This window comes from Salmo salar, chromosome ssa01 (assembly GCF_905237065.1).
Source record: "Salmo salar chromosome ssa01, Ssal_v3.1, whole genome shotgun sequence".
NCBI lineage: Eukaryota > Metazoa > Chordata > Actinopteri > Salmoniformes > Salmonidae > Salmo > Salmo salar.
Window position 1 is genome coordinate 30024481 of NC_059442.1, and position 20750 is coordinate 30045230.

The 20750-nt window shown below is 46.7% G+C and overlaps 1 pseudogene; it reads left to right on the forward strand.

The window, feature by feature from the left end:
• Window positions 1-20750, forward strand: part of LOC106598880 (CDK-activating kinase assembly factor MAT1-like) — a 64512-nt pseudogene that overhangs the window by 42167 nt on the left and 1595 nt on the right.

Below are 20750 nucleotides of genomic sequence, written 5' to 3' on the forward strand. Positions count from 1 at the left end.
GGGGATGTAGAACCATCAGACGGGGTGATTGACACAGCAGTGGGGGATGTAGAACCATCAGACGGGGTGATTGACACAGCAGTGGTGGATGTAGAACCATCAGACGGGGTGATTGACACAGCAGTGGGGGATGTAGAACCATCAGACGGGGTGATTGACACAGCAGTGGGGGATGTAGAACCATCAGACGGGGTGATTGACACAGCAGTGAAGGGTGAAGACCTTGACCAGCGGGGGCGCTAGCTGGGGAGGGGTGGCTCCCAAACGTCATCATCCAAATAATCTGCATCCTCCGCTCTGTGGTGAATAAAATAAAGGGATATATTGTTGTAAGACACACAGAGTTACAGTTGACTACATTTACAAAACGACATTACTGTAAAGTAAAAACACCAAGCCTAAACTTTCTGTACAGTGACTCACACAATGCAACAGTAACACTTAGGAGACAAAGGCAGAGGTGAGAACCACAAATCATTAATGGCCATGAGAGTTTAGTGGCCTCTCCAAAGTTACAAGGATGAAACTTAGAACGGCAAACAGTGAACTAATATGAAACAGACAATAACTACTTTGGAATTATATAACATGTAACAAGTAAACAAGCCTATGTAACAAGTAATTTCTATGTAAACTAAATCCAAAGCACAAAAAGCAGACAACTTATTTAAAACAAAATGCATATAGTAAATGAGCTATTATAAAGTCATGAAAATAATTTAATTACAGATCTTAAAGTGGATCCAATCCTTCTAGAAAGAAATCTTCGTCGGCCGAGTCGAAATCCTCGTTGTCCAAATCGCTCCCCTGATCCGAGTCCGACTCCGGCATTTTATTCAGAACTTCTATGTCAGTTATTTATAGCTGCTGCTGCCTTTTAGCTTTCTGTTCGGTATTCTTAGTTTTTCCCGTATTTGTATTTTTTTTTTAAGCCATCTTTTATGCTAAACCAATGAAATGAAAACGATGAAATCTGTGTACGATGTAATGTAGCATTCTCAGTGCGTCTCGTCTCTGAACCAGGAAGCAACAGTTTGCATTACGCATAAAAGGTTCTAGGCCTTGTTTTGTCCCACCCAGGTCAACTGCATATCCCTGGAAAGCTTATCTCATTGGCTACAAGACTGTCAAGGTGCCATAGTAGCCAATCCCCTGTGTAATGGATGCCTACAGCGTATGCAGGCAACATCATATTTTTGATGCACAAAGATATAGTCACTCGGTGGTGACTATGTATGGCTTAATGGCAACATAAAATGATATAATCAGATAACATTGGCAATAAGCTAGATGTGTTCCTACCAACCTAAGGATGAATTTGATACCCCCATGTAGCTATAGGTCAAACACAGACAAATGGAAGCTTACAGTGCATTAGGAAACAACTATTCAGACTCCTTGACCTTTTCCACATTTGTGACGTTACAGCCTTATTCGAGAATGTATTAAATTGTTGTTTATTCCTCATCAATAACCCATAATGACAAAACAAAAACAAGTTTTAGAATTTTTTGCAAGTTTATTGAAAGTAAAAAAACATATCACATTTACATAAGTATTCAGACACTTTACTCAATACGTGGTTGAAGCATCTTTGGGAGCGATTACAGCCTTGAGTCTTCTTGGGTATGACGCTACAAGATTGGCACACCTATATTTGGAGAGTTTCTCCTGTTCTTCTCTGCAGATCCTCTCAAGCTCTGTGAGGTTGGATGGGGAGTGTCGCTGCACAGCTATTTTCAGGTCTCTCCAGAGATTTTCAAGTCCAGGCTCTGGCTGGGCCACTCAAGGACATTCAAAGACTTGTCCCGAAGCCACTCCTGCGTTGTCTTGGCTGTGTGCTTAAGGTCTTTGTCCTGTTGGAAGGTGAACCTTCGCCCCAGTCTGAGGTCCTGAGCGCTCTGGAGCAGGTTTTCATCAAGGATCTATCTGTACTTTGCTCTGTTCATCTTTCCCTCGATCCTGACTAGTCTCCCAGTCCTTGCCGCTGAAAAACATCCCCTCAGTGCTGCCACCACCATGCTTCACCGTAGGGATGGTGCCAGGTTTCCTCCAGATGTGACACTTGGCATTCAGGCTAAAGAGTTCAATCTTGGTTTCATCAGAGCAGAGAATCTTGTTTCTCATGGTCTGAGAGTCCTTAACCTCTTACATCTAGACGTTCCGCTAGCGGAACACCTGCTCCAATATCCAATGATAGGCGTGGCGCGAATTACAAATTCCTCAAAAATACAAAAACTTCAATTTTTCAAACATATGACTATTTCACAGCATTTTAAAGACAAGACTCTCCTTTATCTAACCACACTGTCCGATTTCAAAAAGGCTTTACAGCGAAAGCAAAACATTAGATTATGTCAGCAGAGTACCAAGCCAGAAATAATCAGACACCCATTTTTCAAGCTAGCATATAATGTCACAAAAAACAAAACCACAGCTAAATGCAGCACTAACCTTTGATGATCTTCATCAGATGACAACCCTAGGACATTATGTTATACAATGCATGCATGTTTTGTTCAATCAAGTTCATATTTATATCAAAAACCAGCCTTTTACATTAGCATGTGACGTTCAGAACTAGCATACCCCCGCAAACATCCGGTGAATTTACTAAATTACTCACGATAAACGTTCACAAAAAACATAACAATTATTTTAAGAATTATAGATACAGAACTCCTCTATGCACTCGATATGTCCGATTTTAAAATAGCTTTTCGGTGAAAGCACATTTTGCAATATTCTCAGTAGATAGCCCAGCCATCACGGCTAGCCATTTAGACACCGACCAAGTTTAGCCCTGATCAAACTCCGATTTACTATTACAAAAGTTTCATTACCTTTGTTGTCTTCGTCAGAATGCACTCCCAGGACTGCTACTTCAATAACAAATGTTGGTTTGGTCCAAAATAATCCATCGTTATATCCGAATAGCGGCGTTTTGTTCGTGCGTTCCAGACACTATCCGAAATGGTAAAGAAGGGTCGTGCGCATGGCGCAATTCGTGACTAAAAAATTCTAAATATTCCATTACCGTACTTCGAAGCATGTCAACTGCTGTTTAAAATACATTTTTATGCCATTTTTCTCGTAGAAAAGCGATAATATTCCGACCGGGAATCTCCTTTTCGGCAATCAGAGTAAAAAATCACAAAGACGGGGGAAGCCAGGTCACGCGCCTAAGCCCACAGTCCCTTGATCGGCCACTTGAGAAAGGCGATAATGTGTTTCAGCCTGGGGCTGGGATGACGACATTCAGGTTTTTCCCGGGCTCTGAGCGCCTATGGACGACGTAGGAAGTGTCACGTTAGAGCAGAGATCCTTAGTAAAAGATAGAGATGGCAAAGAAGTTCCAGAAATGGTCAGACAGGCCACTTCCTGTAAAGGAATCTCTCAGGTTTTGACCTGCCATTTGAGTTCTGTTATACTCACAGACACCATTCAAACAGTTTTAGAAACGTTAGGGTGTTTTCTATCCATATATAATAAGTATATGCATATTCTAGTTACTGGGTAGGATTAGTAACCAGATTAAATCGGGTACGTTTTTTATCCAGCCGTGAAAATACTGCCCCCTAGCCATAAGAGGTTAAGGTGCCTTTTGGCAAACTCCAAGTGTGCTGTTGTGCCTTTTACTGAGGAGTGGCTTCAGTCTGGCCACTCTACCATTACTGCCTGATTGGTGGAGTGCTGCAGAGATGGTTGTCCTTCTGGAAGATTCTTCCATCTCCACAGAGGAACTCTGGAGCTCTATCAGAGTAACCATCGGGTTCTCAGTCACCTCCCTGACCATTGGCCTACTCCCCCGATTTCTCAGTTTGGTCGGGCGGCCAGCTCTAGGAAGAGTCTTGGTGGTTCCAAATTTCTTCCATTTAAGAATGATGGAGGCCACTGTGTTGTTGGGATCGTTCAATGATACAGAAATGTTTTGGTACCCTTCCCCAGATCTGTGCCTCAACACAATCCTGTCTCGGTGCATCCTGTTTCCATTGATCATCCTTGTGTGTCTCATAGCAAAGGGTCTGAATACTTACAGTACTTGTCAAAAGTTTGGACACACCTATTCCATTCCAGGTGACTACCTCATGAAGCTGGTTGAGAGACTACCAAGAGTGTGCAAAGCTGTCATCAAGGCAAAGGGTGGCTACTTTGAAGAATCTCAAATATAAAATATATTTTGATTTGGTAGCAGCCATCTTGAAATGAGGTCATCGGCTCGGCCTTCCCTTAAAAATGTGTATGCCCATTTATGGTAGTAAGTCACACCAAAGATTTTAAGGCACCAATCAATAGCCAACATACTCAGCTTTCTGCAGACACGCTGCTTTTGCAGACAGGGGCTACCGTTCTCATGCCAGTGAATTGAATAAAACAAATCTAATAGGGTCCCCAAATATGGGGACCCCCGCGCCCCACAATTTTGGAACCACTGCTCTAAACTACATTAGACGGGCTGGATGGGATGTGCTAGGGTGTAGCTTTGGGTGTCTGCATAGGGGGTTGGTATGCTTGAATAAATTGAGTTTCAGCTTGACCTACTCCTGTCTTGCTCGGGCTCCTCTGTGGGGATAATTCAACTTCCTGGTCCTGTCTCACAGGGGACTGCATCTGAATCATTAGTCATACTGTGGAGTTGCTTTTGGCCCAGATGGCAACCAATAATCAGATTCACATCGTTGGTATGATGCAGACACACAATTTAACAGGGGAGCTCAGTGTGTGTGGTGTAAAGGTCAGAGATGTACAGTATGTGTACGGGTTGGCTCTGGTCTGTCTGTCTCTGTAAAAAAAGAAAGGGATTTACTGCCCTTTCACCGTGTGTGTGTGTGTGTGTGTGTGTGTGTGTGTGTGTGTGTGTGCCTCTCTCTCTGTCTCTCTCTCTGCCTCTCTCTCTGCCTCTCTCTCGCTTTCTACCTCGCTCTCACACACACACACTCTTAGTCTGTCTGGGTGAGTAATATAGTGCTGAAAGAAGATGGATGGGGAGAGTGGCTGGTCTGGGTTTGATTAGCTTGTGGTGGGGCAGCAGTGTTGTAGGGATGAATGGGAGGGGAGAGGCCGCCCAGGTCACTGGCATCACAGGGTTAAAGGTTGAGTGGCAGCAGCAGAGAAATGTGTGCGCATGTGAGGGAGAGTGTTTTTGTGTAGGAAATATGTGACTATTTGTGAGAAGTTTTGTTTGTTTGCATTTCCACTGAGAAATGTATTGATTTTATTATCACAGAATATAGTGCTATGTTAGATAACCCAATACCACTGAAAAATAGTTTTGAGCTGTTTTCACACTGGACTGTGTGTTGGTTGTTTTAGACCCAGCTTTGGTCATTCTATTTCATTGTCTGTGTTTGCCCGGCCAGCAGCATGCGTTAGAGCAGCAGTCTGATGCCAGAGGACACACGTTACTAGTTCAGTTGATTTTCATCAGCTCCACTCTCACTGTAATGTTCTGTGTCTCTCGCTCTCTTTCTCATCTGTCTACCCCCCGAGTCTGTTTTTGTTTAGACATGATCTCTGTTCCTTTAATTCTCTGTTTGTTTCATTGTCATCCAGACTGTCATTACTTTCCTTCCAGTCTAAATGCTTTAAAACCAGACTACGACTCAGTAGAGAACAAGGCCACCCGGCTGTGTGGAAAATCCCTTTATGGCGGCTAATGGCACCGGTCCAGATCGAACAGTGCTGCAAATGTCCTGAAGAAGGATCACATTTCTCGCTCAGTGACCACGGTCAAGGGCGTGAGAAACTGAAGTCAGTCTTTCGACTGTGAGGCAAGGCAGACATTTGAAACCCCTTTCAACCTTTATGGATTGGAAGAGAATATGTAGATATCAGATCTATTCAGCTGCCTGCTCAGGTCAAGCTTTTCACTTGATTGGAAGAGAAATTGCAGGTGACGTTAACTGGTTGGCACAGCATATTTTCTCATTAGAGGATAGCTACAGATTAATGTGGGTCGTTTGGCGTGCCTGCGAGTTTACCAAACGGCAGTGATGTCGTTTAGGTCATTTGGTTGGCCACCCACTGTGCCACACTGGTGTTTCTGGATGAATCCACTTAAAGCTCCCGTTGATTGGAGAGACACACACACACACACACCGGTTTGGTTTATTAGGATCCCCATTAGCCACTGCCCATGCAGCAGCTACTATTCCTGGGGTCTACATAAAATGTAGAAATGCATGACAAAGTACAGAAAATTTCATTTCAAAAATGTAATTCACTTTTTTAAATCAATAAACATAAATTGAAAAGACACCAAGAGACAACAAAATACTATTTCCACATGATTCATATATACAATCTTATATACAGTTAAATTAGATATTTAGAAAGAGGAGAGGCACTGTGATTCATGTTATTTTTTCAACTTTAGTGGCAGAGCATTCCACAATGACGGAGGTCTTTACATTATCTGAGAAACGCACTAAATCTGGTTTTGGTTTGGGTAAGGTGAAGAAACCCGTAGCGGCATGTGTGGTGGGGTATGTATGTCTGTTTTTAAAGTGTAAGCAAATAGATTGTACAAGTGGTTAGGCATTTTAACACACAAATGTTTCTTAAAAAGACAAGAAGAGAAGAAGTCAATTTCTCCTCAACCGAGAGACTTTCATGCATGTTGTTAGTTCCATGTGTGCAGTTAAGGACAAGGCGTGCTGCTTTGTTTTGAGCCAGCTGCAGCTTTGCTGGGTCTTTCTTTGATGCACCTGACTATTTTACAGGACAGTAATCAAGGTGCAACAAGATCAGAGCCTGAACAACTAGTACAGTTGATCTTTGTGTCAAATACGCATCTTTTATATTTTATAGCTTTGCCGCCCTCCTGTAAAGTTAATCTAATACATGAATCCCCGGGTCTTTATTGGTGGTCTTTGTTCTGTATTATGCATAATTACCTACCTTGTCCTCCACAGGATGGATTCTGGGTATTTATATTAGTAACTTTGGTTCAGGGTTTTGCCATCCATGACCAAATCTGGGGCCCCGGGCCACCTACCTCCAGGCCATGCAGTTTCATAGCTAATCTCATGCTATTCTACACATTTTGCCATGAGGCTGAGAAAATTTTGCAGTTTTAAAGCAAATTTCCTCCAATTCTACACATGACGTGTTCATATGCTATCTGGGGGGGCCACGACTTCCAGGGGCCACTCCTCAAATGATGTGTTCAGATGCTATCTGGGGGACCGTGACCTCCAAGGCCCCCCCCCCCAGAGGAGGTCAGGTCCCCAGGGCATGTGCCCGGTTGGTAAACCGGCCCTGTCCCCATCCTAATGGCCATCAGAGGCTATTACTAAAGGTAGGCTACTTACAGTATTCAGGAGAATAGCTTTGTTTGCTGCTTAGCTCTTGCTGTCTGCATAAGATGTCCACTTTGGGAGCAGTATTGGACTTGCCAATATGGGTTGATATAACATTCCTTCTTACCTCTGAATTACTGGCCTGAATATGCGTCTTCCAAAATAAACATCTCTCAATGGAACCGAGACATGTAATTGTCAAACACAACTCAACTGACATACTCTATCAATGACCACAGGTTGTTTGGTGATGTTCACACCCAAAAATGTTTTTGACTGTAATGTGTCCTCTTTCCTGTGCTGCAGGGTCAGACTGTGTCGTTGCAGCTGGTGGCCTGTATAGAAGAGGTTCTGTACCGCTACCAGCCCATCAACAGCCACACCTACTGAACCCCCGTGCCTGAGCTGGAGCAGCTGGGACTTCTGGGGTAAGAACACACTTACACACCTAAAGGGTACAGCAGGATTTTTAGTTTTATTTATTTCACCTTTATTTAAACAGGTAGACCAGTTGAGAACAAGTTCTCATTTACAACTGTGACCTGGCCAAGATAAAGCAAAGCAGTGCGACAGAAACAACAACACAGAGTTACACATAAACAAATGTACAGTCAATAACACAAAAGAAAAGAAAAATAGAAAAATCTATGTACAGTGTGTGTAAATGTAGAAGAGTAGGGAGGTAGGCAATAAATAGGCCCTAGAGGCGAAAATAATTACAATTTAGCATTAACACTGGAGTGAAAGATATGCAGATGATGTGCAAGTAGAGATACCGGGGTGCAAGAGGGTAAGTAATAATATGGGGATGAGGTAGTTGGATGGGCTATTTACAGATTGGCTGTGTACAGGTACAGTGATCGGTAAGCTGTTCTGACAGCTGATGCTTAAAGTTAGAGAGGGAGATATAAGACTCCAGCTTCAGAGATTTTTGCAATTCGTTCCAGTCATTGGCAGCAGAGAACTGGAAGGAAAAGCAGGCAAAAGGAAGTGTTGGCTTTGGGGATGACCAGTGAGATATACCTGCTGGAGCGTGTGCTATGGGTGGGTGTTGCTATGGTGACCAGTGAGCTGAGAAAAGGCGGGGCTTTACCTAGCAAAGACTTATAGATGACCTGGAGCCAGTGGGTTTGGAGACGGATATGTAGTGAGGGCCAGCCAACGAGAGCATTCAGGTTGCAGTGGTGGGTAGTATATGGGGCTTTGGTGATAAAATGGATGGCACTGTGATACACTACATCCACTGTGGGAGACTATATCCAGAGAGAAGGATCTAGAGATGCCCAGTGATATGATACGTCCATAGGCACAGCACAGTAGTGGACATCATAAAATTAAAATGATTGTACAGACAGTCTGGGTGGCACAGTATACTTGTTGGGGACAGGGGGGTATGAGAGGGGAACAGAGGGTACAGGCTCGCCTGGAAGTCTGGGTCTTTTCTCTGGACTCCCCCTTGATTAGCTGTGAGAGGAGCGGTGGGGGGAGGGTTTTGTTCTAAGGGGCAAACAGCCAGCGTTCCCCTGTACCCAGCCCTGCCTTGCCTGGACCTCATTGTCCTTCAGCACACACAGGAAGTGCCTTCCCCAAAGCCGGGCCCCTGGGCCAATCGCTCCTCGACGCCATCGGCCCACTCCTCACAACACAGCCCATCCATCAGACCGCACCCAGCCCAACCGCCTGTCTGCACGGAGACAGGCTGGCACTAAGGCCCTCCCACCGGCCAGGAGAGCTCCAATTGGATAAGAGGGGTATATGCAGACAAATAAGGGCGTTCTCATTGGTGAAAAGAGATGAGCCTTTGTCATTTCCACCTCATAGTAACTGTCATTCAGCAGATATTTTATTTTCTGTGGCTTCCAGTTGATCATATTGCAATTTGCAAGGAAGATTTTCGAACCCTTGTGAGGGATAATGAGTTTCCATTGAGTTTAGTTTTTTTAATATGTAATAAAAAATGCCCTTTTGATTTCCATAATGAACTCCTGAACCGCCTAATTGAGGTAAAGCCTTCCTCCTTAATGGATTGCAGGAGAGTTTAGTAGAATAACTGGTTGTACTTTTACATTATGTTGTACGTTATGTATTATGCAGTGTAATGCTGAGGTTTTGCTTCTTTTGGCTAGGCTGATCAATATGCAGATGAAACACATCTCAAAATGTTTTGCCGCATGCTGGAGCTGACTGATGAGAGGGGGACGGAAGGGGGAAGAGGAGGGGGGGGACAGGGGGTCTGGTGTCAGCAGTTCAGGGGTCCTGCAGGACTAGGGCTGGAGGGGAAGTGCTCTGCCACCTGAGATAAATTAGTCTCCTCAATGATGAACACCAGTCCCTCTGGCGCAGGCAGCGACCGACTACTGTAGCCCAGTCTGACAAATAAACAGCAACTCCCATGATGCAGTATGCTCTGTTAGCAGGAGCTGGAATTCTGCTGACACTTCTGCATTGTTGGCAGTTTTGGGATTCAGCTAAGTTCAGAGTTTATGCACACGCGGTGGTGGCACGCACGCGCGCACACACACACACACACACACACACACACACACACACACACACACACACACACACAGTCTCAGGCACACACCAAAAATGTGCACAGTGTCATACACATTCACATGTCCCACTCTGCATTTTTGGCCACAACAGAAGTGCTGTGATGTGGTGAGAGTTGAACGGCATGTGGAGAATAGAGGGAGGTTATGGAGAGGTTGGAGAGGTTGAAAGGGAGTTCTCCGGTGCAGGGATGGGCCAGAGTCTGTCTTCTGACCTATGGTGTGTGTGTGTGTGTGTGTGTGTGTGTGTGTGTGTGTGTGTGTGTGTGTGTGTGTGTGTGTGTGTGTGAGAGAGTGAAGGGGTTATGGTTAGGGAAGGAGGGGCTGTCAGAGGGGCTAGGGTCTTGGTCTTATTTTAAACAGGGCTGTTTGTCTTGGTCAGGGCCCATGGTGACAGCAGCACCACTGGTGATTTGTCTTGGACAGGGGAGTCTGGAGGGACGGGAGAGTTGAGCGCATAGCCCCCCCCCGTGGCCCTGGGGCCTCTGGGGCCCGGCTCTGCACAGGATGCGAGCGGAGCCTTGCTTTTTATGCTAGGGCCTCCCTCCCCCCACTCACTCTGTGTGTGTGTGTTTCCCTCTCTCTCCGTCTCTTTCGCCTTGTCCCTTTGCCCCCCAAAAAACCGCAGGAGCGCTGTGCGGCTGCCAGGAAAAAGAAGGGCCACGCCTCTCTCTCTCGCTGTCTTTCCCTCTCTCTGCTGTACCTGAATAAATATGGGCTGTGCTCTTATTAAAGACAGCTGCTTCAATACTGGGGGAAAGAGAAAAGGCTGCATGTTCAGGCAATGGGGGCCTTTGAAAGTGTCCATTCAGCTTCTCCCCCCACCCCACACACGTACAATCTCAGAAACATACTTCCCCTGATGTGTGTACGTGCATGTCTGAATGCGTCTGTCTGTGTGTGTGTGCGAGAAACCACAGAACGGAGGAGGCCCCCTATAGTGTGAAGACATTTTATGAAAAGGAAGTGTCACTCATTCTGTCTCATTGATTGGCACATACACATGTCCATGCATTAACACAATATGCGCTGAAAATACCTGTTGCTGTGCATTACCGTAACATATTACAATGTGAATTCTCATAGGCCAGAGGATGAGGCCTTTTCCTCCGCTGTCACCTTGACCCCTGAAGGTGTAGTTTGACCAGGTAGCTTACTGTAGTCTGAGTACTGAGTGTGACCTGTCCATGTGTGTTCAGGACCGGTGTGGCTGGGTCAATACTGTCCCCTTCTGGAACGCTACCTCACCTCAGACCTGGTTCACTCCTAGTGACATGGCTGGGACCTGCAACTTGGAACGCACAGCAACCACAAACTGCAGAGGGACACTATATTTTAGTATCTGTGCTTCTGCTGCCTGTAGATAAAATAACCTGAATGATGGTATATGAACATGTGTTACTGTTTTGGAAGTTATGTCCATTTTGTGTGTTAGAGAAGGTTTGTTTTGGTCTTGAGTGTGTGTATCTTTGAGAAATGGAAAGAGGGAGCTTGTTTATGTGTCCTTGTCTTTGATGTCAGAACCTTTTTTCTCTGTGCGGCTGCGTGTGTGTGAGCATGCGCACATGCGGTTGTAAGTCTTTGAGGAATAGATGGAGTACATTTTGTGTGCTTACACATGTCTACTGTGTGTGTGTGTGTGTGTGTTTTCTGGTGCACTTCCTAAGCTCTGACTGTGTAGGCGATGAAAGACCCAAGTTCTCTGCCGCTCCGGAGAGAAGGGAGGGGGGAGTAAATCTTGGACAAGGACTAATCCTGTGTGAGGAAAGAGGGAGAAGGAGACATATTGGCAGCGCCATACTCAAAACTTCGACTAAAACCTCAAGTGCTGACAATGAAAGCTAGAAAGAGCAGTTGTTTGTATTGGCGCAGGTCACCCTGAAATTAGTCCATCACTGTGACAGCGGTTGCTCAATGTGCTACGCTAAATGCCAATGTGGATAATATTTTGAAGTTTTACCCCCTCATCCTCTTCTCCTCCCCTCCCCTCCCTGCTCTCCTTAATTGGTGGAAAAAGTGAGGTTTCTGTCGGGGGCGGTTGGTTGTTGGTTATGAGGCGGTCATCTCTCGTCGCTTGCTCGGAGTGAAGGGGAGCAGCTGAGCGATGGAACGGGGAGGGTGGGTGGGGTGTTTAGTCTGGAGCTCCTCTCCAGGGGACCCTGAGCTGCAGACCAGGAAGTATTGCTCCTCAGCCATGCAGGCTCGTCAGACTCACTGGAGTCTGGCTGAAGGGTTCAAGCTCTCTCTGAGGGAGGGAGGGATGGATGGAGGGGATTGATTGGGACATATAGAGAGAAAGGAGCTTTGTTGTCAAGCTACCACAGTGGCTTTTGTAGTCTTTCCCTGGTCATAGAGAGCTTGTCTGTTTCATAATACACACACACTGTGTGTTGAAGGTGTACTGACTTGAGGCCTGGCCTGGCTGGGAGGAAGGGAGTGATGGGTCTTTGGGTGGTGTACTCCTGCCTGTGTTCTCCACCTAGCTGTCTAGGTGTGTGTGTGTGTGTGTGTGTGTGTGTGTGTGTGTGTGTGTGTGTGTGTGTGTGTGTGTGTGTGTGTGTGTGTGTGTGTACATAAGTAAAGTATGTGTGTGTGTGAGAGGCAGTGTTGGCTGAGGAGCTGTGACAATCATAACTTTCTGGCAGGCGTCCCTCCTAGATCTCAGTCCCAGGCTGGCCTGACTCCAGGTCTGACTCCATCTCTCTCTCTGGCCCTGTTCTGCAGGATGTAGGAGTTCCAAGGTCAACTAAACCTGGCTCACTACCCACTATGACCTCTCACCTCTGGCTTCCCAACCTCTCCCCTACATTAAACAAGGTTTAAGTCATGTCCAACTCACTCCTTCCCTCCCTCTGTAGTAGGAGACAGTAAATCTCAGTCACTGTGGCTCCCGTGCGTCTCCCACTCTCTGTGTGTGGAGAGCAGCAGGCGTGTGCTGAACTGAGGAAGACCACTCCAGATGGACTGTTTGCTCTTTCTACGCAAAATGGCCTTAAAATGGTTTTTCCATAAGGCCCCGGCTCTCTGATCCCAGCTGGCATCAAGTCAATTTGATGGGCCGGGTCCTGGGAGGGCAGGGGATGAAGGGGTGGAGGTCTTCACAGGGACCTGGAGGGCTGTCCTGGGACAGAGGGAGCCGAGTGATGGAAACCTCACAGTGAAGGCCTCTCAAATACGGTGTGCTCGCACACACAAGCACACAATATGTAGCTTTGATGGTTGAGTTATGGGGCTGGATGAAGGTAAGAAAGGCGCTGTATAGTATGACCTCAGATGAACCCAAGCCTTTGATCTGGTTTTACTACAATTACATAATCCGTCTCAACCTTTTCTAGATTTTGAGGCGATTTTGCAATGTTCAACATAACAGTAATTAATCATAGAGATGTATGCTATGGGATCATTCTGTGTAACAAAAGCTCAGGCTGTCAGATTCGTGCAGTGACCTAGTTGTGCTAGCAGCTAGCTGGATGAAGCCTACCATTGCAAGGTACTGCCTCTCTGGATGCTCTGTCCACACCCTCTCAGAGCAGAGAGCATCAACGACAGCTGTAGCTCACAGATTTGACATTTGCATAGCCAAAAGATATTGCAGGAACTATGTGAGAATGTGGGAGCCAGATCTTTAAAGCAGGGTTATTTGACTTGCAAACCCACAGGATGAACTGTGTTTTCCCCAGCATCACTCTCAGCATATGATCAGCTCTCATCTCTGATGTTCTTGTATAGCTACTAGTATAGTATAGCTACTCTTGCATGGCCAGACACTGTACTACTCTTGTGGGGAAGCCAGGAAATAGGGGGTAGTGTATGGGTGGTTTTTCTCTCCGTTACAGGGGTAGCTGGTCTAATACCAGGCGGTTGTGTGAATGTTGTATAGTACAGTATCCAGTCCTTATCCTGACCTGCAGTCATAATGTTCTCTGTTGTAGGAAACAGGAGCAGAACGGTATAGCTCTGTATGAACCAGAGCTATTGTCTCTTAATGTGATCTGTGCAAATATTGATTGATTCTTGAGTGTGAGTCATTAGGCCAGTGGATTGGAGGAGGAGACGTCTCTGACAGTAGAAAGCTCTTTAGCTTCATGGGTTTGTCTGAACATAAAAACAGCAGATAGAGATGGGTCGCCATGGCCGCGCCAGTCTTTCACTGGCTCTCTGAAAGAGACGGCTGTTTTAGTTTTTCTTATGAGGGCCCCTTGGCAGCCCCTTCCCCATGTGGGTGGGTGGTGTTCCCACACAGGCACACGAACAGGCCAGCCAAGCCCCAGTGAAGGAGACACCACCAGGGCAGGCCAGGGATAACCAGGGGTGGGTATTTGCCTGCCTACTCCCCCTTTGTTTATTTGTGGCGGTGGCTGGAGGCTGCAGGGTCAACTCCCAAAAGAGAGATCTCCTAACTATTTATACATTAACCCAATATGTGCAGAGGTGTGTAAGGCAGGACTGCGACTGTCTGTCAGGGGTGTAGGCAGGACTGAGACTGTCAGTCAGTCAGTCAGTCAGGGGTGTAGGCAGGACTGAGACTGTCTGTCAGGGGTGTAGGCAGGACTGAGACTGTCAGTCAGTCAGTCAGTCAGGGGTGTAGGCAGGACTGAGACTGTCAGTCAGTCAGTCAGTCAGGGGTGTAGGCAGGACTGGGACTGTCAGTCAGTCAGGGGTGTAGGCAGGACTGGGACTGTCAGTCAGTCAGGGGTGTAGGCAGGACTGGGGACTGTCAGTCAGTCAGGGGTGTAGGCAGGACTGGGGACTGTCAGTCAGTCAGGGGTGTAGGCAGGACTGGGACTGTCAGTCAGGTGTGTAGGCTTTGATGTCAACCGAATGGGGCGACTCTCACCCTAGCTATATATATATATACACACACACACACACACACACACACACACACACACCATATTGGCACAGTGGAGTCCTGTGTCCCCCCCAGGGCCCAGGGCTCTGTGATGTACAGTGGGATTAGCTGGCTCATTTTCCCCTCTTAAGAGCTAGGGAAAGAAAACAAACTCCCGTCATCAGGGGCTGCGCTGTGGGGACTTGTAGTAGGTACCTCTCCAGTATGATGGATGAATCCACCCCCCCTTTCTGTCTCTTTGTGTTTTTCTTTCTCTCTCCCTCCCTCTTTCACTAATTGAAATGCTCTTGCTTCTCCCTAATGCTCGAGGTGCTGTGTAAACTGATACCAGTGTTTTGGAACCCACCTGGGAAAAGGCTTTTCTTCCACAGTGTACCGGTGTTCTATTTACAATATGCTACATATGACAATCAATACTCCCGTGTGTGTGTTTGTGGGTCTGTCTGGCGCTAACAGCCATTCTTTGAAGAGCATATGCCCTTCCATTGTTTACGGACCCATTTGGTTAACGAGGACACTGCTAATTTCCCCCCGCCTCCAGCCCACAGTATTCTCCCTGCTCTCCAGGGGATAGATAGATGGATACTCAGTACCTGCCAGGCATCTCACTGCCTTGAAATGTGGGTTCCCGTATCAAGTGGCTAGTTTGTGGTGGGTTTCCATGCCTTTGATGTCCTGTCAGGCAGCCTGTACCGCCCCCATCAGGCCAGACAGGTGAAGTACAGGTCTGTGACCCAGTCCTGGATGAGCAGTGACAGTTGACACTTTGTGAAGAAACTCAGGACTTAGGCATCAGCGTAAGCCTCTGTTCTTTATAATGCCTTCATATCAGACACACCGCTACCTGCGTCATTCATACCCCTTTGTTGTGATTTCATATAAACTGTCCTTACAAGTTGTGATTGCTAGTTGTCAATCACTGCAAAATGAGTGAGTATTTCTATAAGGGTTAATGTTAAGTGTCTTACAATGCTTGTGTTAACACCTTAAAAGTGGTCCCCTCTTACCTAAGTGTTAGTGATACTCCGTATGGCTCTCTGAGAGACACACCCTCTCTGTCAGTCGAGTTGACCCGCTAGTGATAAGATATATGATCATGGAAAAGGAGTCGATGGCCTGGCCTAGTAGTGACTGAGTGTGTGTAGACTTGTCACTCAGACTGAGTGTCCTGTGTACAACAGGTTTTTTTTGGCCGTGTCGTATCATCCTAATGGTTGTGGAGGATAGAATCTCACACTACCATGTCCTGGAGGAAACTCCATCCCAGGGAAACGAGACTGGCCTCTGGCCCCCGATGATGAAAGGCTGCTGTTGACAGATATAGTATACCTGTGAGAGCGTTCTATGTTTGGCTCCACTGCAGGGGTTTTGTTCCTGGCCCGGCTGGATGTGTTCCAGGGTTTTAGCTTGCATACCTTTTAGGAAATTCTGCTGTATTGTTTTTGCAGAGGAAGTGTATTGTTATTACGGTTTTGGGAAAGATACGCAGGTCACTGTACCCTGTAACGCATGTATATACACACACACACACACACACACACACACACACACACACACACACACACACACACACACACACACACACACACAGTCTCTGGCTCGGTCCTGCACAGCGCTGTTCTTAGGGCAGCAGGGATGGGGAGGGGTAGTGGAGTTGTGAGTGTGTGTGTAACTGGAGCTTGCTAAGGAATGCAGGGGGTGTTTTTGGAGGAGCGGGGCGGGGTGAGGAGGGTGATTAGGGGGTGACAGCTGAGTGCTGACCCCTCTATAATGACAAATCATCCGACAGGTGTGTGGCTCTGCACCACCACCCCCTCATTCCCAGGCCAGGATTCCCAAACTTTGCTGGATCGGAGCGCTAAAGGAAGACTTCCGGACATGAGGCTTGCTGTCCAAGAGACTCATGACTGGCCTTTCAGAAGTATGAAACAGGCCTCTGTGGAGAGATCCAGCCAGGGCCTCCCAACCACTGACCTTAACTCTCACCTTACACCTCAGCCCTAATATCTTACAGTAGCTCCGCCATCTTCAACCAGGAGGCCATAGAGTCTCTGATAGGTGAAAGTTGATTGATTGCGTTTCGACATTGTTTTCGACATTGCACCATACACAGAGTAGAATTCTCCAGGTTTTGTTCCATAGCGCGCTAGTGACAAGAGTTAGGATGCTCAGTCTCTGACATGAGTCATGGGAAGTAACACGTCTCTTTGATCCTTTGTGCAGCAAAAAAAACTACTGCAGTCCCAGGATCAGAGAGTGTGGTCTAGGAGCAGACAGGTGCTGAGCTGCAGCCTGGTCTGGGGTCAGTGACCAGACCTTTGTGAAAGTAAAGTGCAGGAGCAGAGGGAGGGAGACAGAGACATGCTGTAACAGCAGCTGGCCATCGCTACTAGACGCCATGCTTCAGTGATTCACGGCTTTTCTGATAGGAAAGAGCTTCTATTATGCACTCTCTCACTCAGTGCAGATCATTTATACTGATATACTATTGTGTACAAGAGCACAACCCACTCAGACCTGCTTAAGCTATACAGAGATGTTTTAATATGGGAATGCAACCTGTCAAACCCCATAGTTTCAATCAGCAATGTGTAAGGCTGGTCCACATTTAATGCTTTGTCATGTCTGTATGTGGTTTGTGAGGGCACCACTAAGTGATGGTCATGATCTATAGGCAGGCGTGTCAGCATTATATCTGAACTTTTCTTTCCATCATGGCTGGGTTTCCCCACAGCCAACACATGGAGTCTAGACAGGAGCCCTGATACAGACAGCCTGCCAGTCCTTCACATAATATAGCTGCTCCAAACTAGGCTGTTTTCACTCTCAGTCCTGCAGCTATTTTACTGAAGAAGTCAAACACTCTTCCTGCCTTCCACACACACAACCTGTCCTGTTCATGTGTGACAATAAAACTTGAAACTGAACACAAAGAGAAGTTACACTCAGCTGGAATCCACGCGGAATCTTCCGGAACATTTTAGCATGGGCTGCCGGCGTGTAATTTTCCAGGCAAAGGGAGCAGGGAACACTTTTGGGGCCCAGGCGGGAAATCCAAGACTATTATTAGCGTTAGCAGGAGAAATTGCCCAGGTATTCACCGTTCCAAACCAGAGAGGAAATGTGCTGTTAGCTCCAGCAGTTTGGAGTCGTTTGGCTCTCAGAAAGGGGTGGATGGTAGCATGAATACTGAGAAACAGGGGTTCTAGAATAATATTTGGATTACTCCATCAGTGAGAATATTGTTCATTGTGGTAAGACACTCATGTTTTTCGATTTAACAGTAGGTTCCTGACAGTTTGCCGTTGCCATGCCTCATCTGATTTAGTTTATTCAAAAGTGAAGGACAATATAGTATAACAAATATAAATGTTGAATAACAAATAACTTGGCAGTCTATAGGATCCATGGGGCATATAGGCGTGGCATCATGGGTTTTTGTATGAACTAAAGAACCAACTAAAATCACCCATGCTCACAAATGTCATTCAGTCATCTCTATCGTCTGCATTAGTCTTCCCGCCCCCCTAAGCGACATAATGGACCATTCCAAAGTGACCCATATTTACCCAATAACAGGAGGCTTTGAAAAGGCCCAGATCGAGTTGCAGTTAATGCTCCAGTGGGGCCCGGAGAGTGAAAGATGTTACCGGCCGAAACGGCTTGGGTTTCAGAGGCCTGTGAACAAAAGGCAGCCAGTCCTCTGGGAGAAAAAGAACGAGGGGTAAGGGAGGGAAGGAGGGGGGAGAGAGGTGTAAGTCTAACTTAGTCAAAGCTGGTTCAGTGCACCGTGTATACTGTTAAGTGTCTCATTCACACAGTATATATAGTAGTCAGTCTATCGCGGTGTGTACCAAACTTCATTGTATGTTTGCAAATGTTCTACCAAGCGTCAGTGAAATATTTGTCTGTCTATTCATTGTATGTCTGTAGTCTTCCTCTGTCTGTGTATTCAGTGTCAAGTACAGTCAGTTATTTCCGCTAAAGAGAAGGGTGATGTGATGGATTGCTGAAGTGTGTGTGTGTGTGCATTCGTTGGAAGCGTCTATGCTGGTGTGTGTATAAAGTAGAGCTTTGGGACGAGATGCACTTACAGGAGCAGAGTTAATGGAGCAGTACTGAACTAACGGGTGGTGTTCGGGGGGAGCAGAGGGCAGACAGACTGTTGGTTTAACGGCTGTAGACTAGAGGACTGGCTGGTGATGATACCCAAAGGTGATTTCACTCTGCATCCTCCTGCTCTCTCTCTCTCTCCATCTCTCGCTCCTTCTCCCCCCATTATTCTCTCTCCTCTCTTCTTCTCCTTCCTTAGGGGCAGGCTGGTATAAAGTTACAGGGCTCTCAGCTTTCTTGGAAGGAATGACCACATGTGTAGCTTGGGGATTAGATTAGCAGGAAGAGCAGACTTAGCCAGACTGGAAATAGACCACTTTTTCACCGTTAAAAAGGCCCAGTACAATATAATCAATAGACGGCACTCATCTGCTGTGGGGAGAGGAGCAGGAAGCCATCGGAGAAGGCCTCCCTCAAGTGCGCCGTGAAGGACCGGCTACAGGGAGCTCGTGCTTAATGAAGTTATTATTAATAATCACTGCGATGCCTGTTTTGGACTTGTGTTGTTTTTCTAGTGGGTGAGGAGTGGTCTTTATGTACAAAACCCGATCTGCCCTCTCTTCGTATGTCTGGAACTTAACCACTGATGACTAGACTTCATTTTCTGTTAATGTAAGTGCATAGCACATTAATGACCATGTATACATTATGCTTAGCAGTTGGTTTTTAGATATTAGTCTATTTTCCATATACTGTATATCATGGAAACTCATGAGGAAAAACAATGTTAAATACACACTGGTACACATGAAAACTGCCAAAAAGAAATGCTCCATAAACACATACTCCATCACACATATTCCACACACACACACACACACACACACACACACACACACCTCCTCCCTCCCAGTTTCTCTGAGCCTCCCCACAGGTGTTGGGTTACTCTGTAAAGCAGACTGAACCGGGGCACAAATCAGAGGGCTGTCTGTGCTCTCGCTTCCTATTTCACTTTGAAGTTTCCCTGGCTCTCAATGACAGGGGGCACAAAGCCTGACTCGTGTGGGGGCTTTAGCACTTTCTGCTGGGGCTGTGAGTGTGGGAAAGGAGGGGGGTGAGTGTGTGCTGTCTTTGTTGCTTTGGACCTCAGTTGCTTGAGGACTATGTTAGCTTAGTAGCCAGAGACTGTAGAACCCACTGAGGGAGGCCAAGAGGAGGAGGGGGGGAAGGAGGTGAGTCGTTACCCTAGTGCCCACTGAGCTGACTGACAGCCCAGGACCTGAGTGTGTGTGTGTATGATGAGGAAGGATTAGGGAGGGTGGGGCTACAGGTCATCCCTGCCCCCCCCCCAGTGGAAGAGCACTGGTCACCATGGACTAGGGTCTAAGTCGACAGCTCGGCTGTTTTTCCATCTGCAGCTCAGTGTAAATAAACAATGACTTGCCATCTTCTGAAAAGCTGAATAGGGTCCTTGGTGGGCTAAGGCTACATCTGTACACACTTAAAAATAAAATGCACCTATAATGCTATATGGAGTGGCTACGGGTAGAGTTTCTGTATCCCACTTTGTCCAGGCTAAAAACATTTATTTCTGCCATGTGCCCACTCCGCTGCCTACGTAGCTGCTGGGCTGAGTGCTCCGCTGCCTACGTAGCTGCTGGGCTGAGTGCTCCGCTGCCTACGTAGCTGCTGGGCTGAGTGCTCCGCTGCCTACGTAGCTGCTGTGCTGAGTGCGCCGCTGCCTACGTAGCTGCTGTGCTGAGTGCTCCGCTGCCTACGTAGCTGCTGGGCTGAGTGCTCCGCTGCCTACGTAGCTGCTGTGCTGAGTGCTCCGCTGCCGCTCTCACCTCCTTGGTCGCCTTTTGTCTGGTCACTGGTGTAGTCTACAAACTTCATGTTGTACACAACTGTTCAAACTATTGCGTTCCATGCCTCATTAAGCATAAGTGTGATTTCATGTGTTTTTTTTTCTTCAGGAGGGTAGTAGGCTAC